A 6,819-nucleotide genomic window follows, 5' to 3' on the forward strand; every position below is an offset into this window, starting at 1 on the left:
CCCGATAGAACATCTTTGGGATGTGGTGGAACGGGAGCTTCGTGCCCTGGATGTGCATCCCACAAATCTCCATCAACTGCAAGATGCTATCCTATCAATATGGGCCAACATTTCTAAAGAATGCTTTCAGCACCTTGTTGAATCAATGCCACGTAGAATTAAGGCAGTTCTGAAGGCGAAAGGGGGTCAAACACCGTATTAGTATGGTGTTCCTAATAATCCTTTAGGTGAGTGTATATATATACACACATATATACACACACACACACAAAACATATATTAAACATTGAATGCACACGATGTGTCTTGTCTTGACTACCTTTTTTGGTCAGGTAGGTGGGAACGGGGGCTTCTATTCATGTAGAGGACATTGGTGGAGGTGCTGTAGGTGCTGATTGTGCAGCAGGTGCTGGAAGGGGTACAGAGCCTTCAGCCTGTGAAGAACGTCTACGCGCAGGAGCTGGTGGAACAGGAGAACTGAAGACTCCATGTGATGTTGGTGGAGGCTGTGGTAGAACTGCATGGAACAGTAAAGGAAATTTTAAATAAAACAATGTGTGCACGCAGGCATGCGCACTCACACGCAGGCAGGCATGCGAAATATACACACGCATGCAGCCACCTGCAAATAAACACACGCACGCACGCACAAACACACACGCGCTGTTTTTTTATTGTCTTGGCTGTCAAAACAAATCACTAGAGTTATTTTAATTGGATTTACTTGCCTTCAAGTAAAAATTCTACTAATAACAACTACAACAAATAAAACAACTTTAAATAGCATGCATACAATTCATGAAGTGCACTCACCCTCACCACTGGTATGTTCAACCCTTAACAGTAGTTAGAACAAAAGAACATGTTTTTTTAGAACATGCAAGAACATTGCCAGAACCATAAATATGATAATTAAACATCAGAAATGGAGGATAAGAATGTATGTAACAGAATATGCCTCCAAAACTGATGTGGAAAATAACCTGTTGTAGACAAGACTGTGGATCCAGTGGCTCCAGATGATCCTATAAATTAAGCATTATAATTTGAATTGTTTCACTGAAGTATGTGCAATTTAATTTGTTGACATGGTTTATTTATATATAACAAACATGACATGATTCGTGATTCACTTACCTAGCTGTGTGAGATATTTTGATGGAGAAAGACTCAGCATCATCCTGTCCATTTCCGCATCCTCCTCTATTTCTATAAAATAAAACAAATGCATCAGTAGGCTTTAAGAATAAATTTAAGCAAATATGTGAGAACTTTATTAACTCACCTGGCTGGTCAGAGGCAGCACGTGAAGGAACAGGTGGTCTTGCAGTGGAAGTTGATGGTGAGGGGAAAGGGTTTTCAGTCAAATGTATTTGTTGCTTTAAAAGAAACTGCTGCAACTTATACATTTTACTGCCTGGAACACATTTCTGCCTCATTATAAAAGCAGCATATCCATCAGCCCTGGTATTCCAAATTGTCCTCCAAGTGTCTTGTGCTCTTGTTCCAAATCCAACAATATTGTCATCCTCTGTCAAAACTGGAACTGGATCTGGCCTTTGAGATAGATATTGTTTAAGATCCTCAATTTCCTTAAAGCTTCTTGCGTATTCAAGAAAGGAAATGATGCTATCTTTGCCAGGACCCTCTGGGTTGAACTGCCCAGCCTGTTCTTCCTCCTCAACCTTACTGGACAGGTACAAAGTATAGCCGACATCATTCTCCAACAACCACCGGAAGGACTTGCCCTTGTACTTGCCGAACTGAAGAATATATTCTCCTAACACCTCTCGCCTGTCTGATACATCCCCTCCTCTCTTTAACACAACAGAACGGGCATTGATCCTGACCAGCTCTTCTCTCCGAGGTACTGATTTGTCCTGCAGTAAAGGGTTGTCTTTAATTCTTCTTGCCTCTTCTGATGGGTCGCGGCGTAAATGGCCTGATGGCCCTTTCCTGAAAGACACTTTGACTATCCCGGGGAAAAAAACGTTTTTCTTCATGTTGCTGTCCTGAAATCATGACGACATTTAAATACTTAATAAAAAGAAATAATACAATAACTATATTGCAGTTTCCACAAAAATGCTTATCATCATATTTTTCTATATTTGTCAACATTTTTCAATACTGTTCAGCACCTTCTTAAGCACAAAATCCTCATATTACAATCATTTCTGAATTATAATGCGAGTCTGAAGACTTAAGTAATGATGCTGAAAATGAAACTTTGACATAACAAGAATAAATTACATTTTATGTGTGTGTGTGTGTGTGTGTGCGTGCGTGTGTGTGCGTGCGTGCGTGCGTGCGTGCGTGCGTGCGTGCGTGCGTGCGTGCGTGTGTGTGTGTATGGGTAGTTTACAAATAATCCATACATGTCCTACTCCTATGATGTGACAGCAAGATTTAGAAAACATAATACATATTAATAGGACACATACACACTTATTTGTCAACTACTCAAATTTATTAGATAGATAGATAGATAGATAGATAGATAGATAGATAGATAGATAGATAGATAGATAGATAGATAGATAGATAGATAGATAGATAGATAGATAATTTTGTGGTAACCATCGTTTTACCACAGTAAGCATGTTTTTAAAACTGTAGTAAAGCCATGGTCTATTTTCATTAGGGTATGTTTGCAAGTATGGAAATAGATCAATAGACAGATAACGTTAGACAGATAACGTAAGATAGATCGCTAGATTACATAATAAGTATCATAAACTTTATTGCAAACTTTCATTTGATTAATAAGTATCATATACTGTATTGCAACCTTTCTCACCTTACAAAATTTAACCATGTTTTCAATTTTAACTGTAGTAAAACCATGGTCAATTTTCGGAAGGGTCAACATTTCATTTGATTAACTTACATATTAAGAGATCGAGGAAGAAAGAAATAAACTTTCAACTTTACAAGCAAAAACATTCCAATAAAATATAACAGCATTACCTGCTTGGTTCATCAGTTTTTTGCGTTTATTTTTGAAGTAAAAAAATCTCTCTCCGATCGTATTCTCCGATTGTAAAACGGGTCTCCTCTCCTCCACACAGCGAATGACTGACAGATGACTGTTCGACACTTAAATGCCCCGCCACGGAAGAGTAGAAACAGCGCCATGAAATTTACGTGTGGCCAAAAATATATAGCATCCGTAGTGTTAAGCACTACCATAGAGAATGAATGGGAAAAGTTAAGGGAAGTTAAGCTTAACCATTTTCGCGGAAGACCTCGGTTCGATTCCCCGACGGGAAGTGTTGCTTTGAATTCAATTCTGAATTGACAGACAATAAGCAGCGGACTCAAAATTAAAACGGCCACCCAACATTCCAATCATTTGCTTAAAACTACCACTTTGTTGTCATATTCCAGTCAACACATTTTTTGTTTTTGTTATTTTCTTTGCCCAACGTTGAATAAACGTCAAGCACCAAGGTTGAATCAACGTTGAATTACGTTTCGATTTTGCAAATTGAATCAGCGTTGAAATCGCGACGTTGTTTCACCGTCTTACTTTCAACGTGGGTGAATTGCGGTCAGAAACCGATGTTGAATAAATGCTGAATTAATTGTTTTTGCAGAACGAAACAACGTTGGATTTGCTACTGTTTCAATGTCTTTTCAACACTTAATGAGCTATTACGCCACATGATTTTTTGCATGCCATTCATGTTTTAAAAGCAATTGTTATGAATGCAACTTGATCCTGGCCTGATGAGAAATGATCTAACTTGATAAAAAGAAACAATTATTTTAGTGCAGCTGTGAGATGTTTCACATTGTATGAAGGAAAATAAAAACGTTGTTTATACAAATATACTTTATTTCTCCAAACTTCTCATTAAAAAAAATAAAAAAATCATTCATTCTACAAGTGTCATTAAACCCTAAAATTAAATAAAATAAATCATTATATCAACTTTGAGGAAAGGGCTTCATACAAAACAATATGCCAGAAAGAGAAATAAACATATATTAACTAGAATATATATACACGTGTGTGTATATGTCTATATCCATGGCTTCGCCTGCTTGGAAAAGTGTTTTTTTCTCTTAAGTTGTCCTTTCCCTGCCTCTTACTCGTTTCTGATAGGCAATAGCCAATCGATTTGCCGTTTGGAGACAGTTGCCGTGCCGAGTTCGTGCTGTCCTACCAAAGTGTATTCCTCGTTAGTATAGTGGACAGTATATCCGCCTATCACGCGGAAGAACGAGGTTCGTTTCCCCGACGGGGAGTGTTACTTTGAATTCTATTCTTTTTTTGACAGACAATAAGCAGCTGGCTCGAACTTAAAACGGCACCTCCATATTCGAATCAGTTGCTTAAAACTACCACTTTGTTGTCATATTCCAGTCGACACATTTTTTTGCTTTTGTTATTTTCTTTGCCCAACGTAAGCTGTTTGTCCATTTGCTTAGCTGTGGTTTCGCATGCACAAGACAAACTGAGACTCTCTGCTTTAGAACAACCTTATGCTGCTCTGCTGTAACCAGAGCACCCAAAAATACGACAAACTCGCAATGGTTTCCCTCCACGGAAATCTTCAGTAGAAGGCGAAAGATTTATGCGTAAATGAAGAGAAGCTCGAGCTACACCCCCCAACCCTTAAACCAGAGGCCTCAACATGCCACACCATCTCATTTAAAGACGGTGAGCTCTGGTGAAGTCTCCCCAGATCATCTCAATTAGGAAGAGCAAAAGAAATCCAGCACAAGAATGCAATGCTTCACAAAAGCTTCAGCCCTGCTTCTCAAACAGCCCAAGACCTAAAGTGCAACTCGTTCCATGGCTTCGCCTGCTTGGAAAAGTGTTTTTTTTCTCTCTTAATTTGTCCTTTCCCTGCCTCTTACTCGTTTCTGTTAGGCAATAGCCATTCGATTGGCCGTTTGGAGCCAGTTGCCGTGCCGAGTTCGTGCTTTCCTACCAAAGTGTATTCCTCGTTAGTATAGTGGACAGTATCTCCGCCTGTCACGCGAAGACCGGGGTTTGATTCCCCGACGGGGAGTGTTACTTTGAATTCAATTCTGTATTAACAGACAATAAGCAGCTGGCTCAAACTTGAAACGGCCCCTCCGTATTCGAATCAGTTGCTTAAAACTACCACTTTGTTGTCATGTTCTAGTCGACACGTTTTTTTGCTTTTGTTATTTTCTTTACCCAACGTAAGCTGTTTGTCCATTTGCTTAGCTGTGGTTTCGTATGCCCACGACAACCTGAGACTCTCTGCTTTTGAACAATCTTACGCTGCTCTGCTGTAACCAGAGCACCCAAAAATACGACAAACTCGCAATNATGGTTTCCCACCACGGAAATCTTTAGTAAAAGGCGAAAGATTTATGCGTAGATGAAGAGAAGCTTGCGCTATACCCACCAACCCTTAAACCAGAGGCCTCAACATGCCACACCATCTCATTTAAAGACGGTGACTCTGGTGAAGGCTCCCCAGATCATCTCAATTAGGAAGAGCAAAAGAAAGCCAGCACAAGAATGCAATGCTTCACAAAAGCTTCAGCCCTGCTTCTGCAAACAGCCCAAGACCTGAAGTGCAACTCGTTCCATGGCTTCGCCTGCTTGGAAAAGTGTTTTTTTCTCTTAATTTGTCCTTTCCCTGCCTCTTACTCGTTTCTGTTAGGCAATAGCCATTCGATTGGCCGTTTGGAGCCAGTTGCCGTGCCGAGTTCGTGCTGTTCTACCAACGTGTATTTCTCGTTAGTATAGTGGACAGTATCTCTGCCTATCACGCGAAGGCCAGTCGCACGTAGGTGTAGAGCGCTGACTAGCCAATAGGAACAAAAAAAAATGTTATTGGGTTGAAAGAAATGTGTACACACAAAGAAAGGGGGGATGAAAAAATAAATTTGATGCAAAAAAATATTAACCAAAAACAGAGTGAATGATTTGGTGCCTCGTTTGCACACCAGCAGCATGTAGGGCATCTCTTTGTTGAGGTGGGTTGTGGAAAGCTGCTTCCTCCTCCTCCTCCTCTTCTTCCACCTCGTCTGGTAAAGCTGCACCTCCTGTGACTGCAATGCTGTGTAGCATTGCTGTAACTACTACTACAGCACAACATCTTTGTGGCTTCAGACGCAGACGCTGAAGGAAAGATGAGTGACACCAGACCCAACAATGCAGATGACCTGAAGGCCGCTATCAAAGCAACCTGGGCTTCCATTACACCTGAGCAGTGCCACAGGCTGATTGCCTCCATGCCACGCCGCATTGATGCAGTAATTCATGCAAAAGGAGGCCCAACCGAGTATTGAGTACATGGAAATGTACATACTTTTCAGAACCCTGACATTTCTGTTTAAAATATCCTTTTTCTTTATTAATATTCTAATTTTCTGAGACACTGAATTTTGGGTTTTCATTATCTGTAAGCCATAATCATCAAAATTTCAAGAAATAAAGGCTTGAAATATTTCACTCTATGTGTAATGAATCTATATAATATATAGGTTTCACTTTCTGAAATGAGTGACAAAAAATATTGACTTTTTTCATGATATTCTAATTTTTTTAGATGTACCTGTAGGCTACCTAACGGTGCTGTTTGAATGGGCATGATGGGCACGTATCGATGGCGTGAGATGCGTGTCTCACTGCGTTTACATGAGTATGCACTTTTGGTTTGATTTAATCTCGGATCCCTAAATCCAATTGTTGACTTTTCATTAAACTCTTAGTATCTAAGAGCAGCATCTATGAAATATGCGTTATATTTAAGCATTCGAAATGCCACGTGTTTGCATTGCAAAGTTAGGAAACGCGAATGTAAACTGTATTTGCAGACGCGTTTC

At 39.9% G+C, this 6,819-nt stretch overlaps 2 non-coding genes across 2 annotated transcripts; both read right to left on the reverse strand.

Moving 5' to 3' along the window:
* Positions 1-4,495: 4,495 nt before the first annotated feature.
* LOC130550919 (U5 spliceosomal RNA) lies at positions 4,496-4,611 on the reverse strand. The gene has a single exon (XR_008962512.1). It is a non-coding gene; the product is annotated as a U5 spliceosomal RNA (small nuclear RNA).
* A 653-nt stretch (positions 4,612-5,264) lies between these two features.
* On the reverse strand, positions 5,265-5,382 carry LOC130550918 (U5 spliceosomal RNA). Its single transcript, XR_008962511.1, has one exon. It is a non-coding gene; the product is annotated as a U5 spliceosomal RNA (small nuclear RNA).
* Positions 5,383-6,819: the final 1,437 nt, after the last annotated feature.

Source organism: Triplophysa rosa, unplaced genomic scaffold (genome assembly GCF_024868665.1).
Source record: "Triplophysa rosa unplaced genomic scaffold, Trosa_1v2 scaffold47_ERROPOS3222836, whole genome shotgun sequence".
In the NCBI taxonomy this organism is placed as follows: domain Eukaryota; kingdom Metazoa; phylum Chordata; class Actinopteri; order Cypriniformes; family Nemacheilidae; genus Triplophysa; species Triplophysa rosa.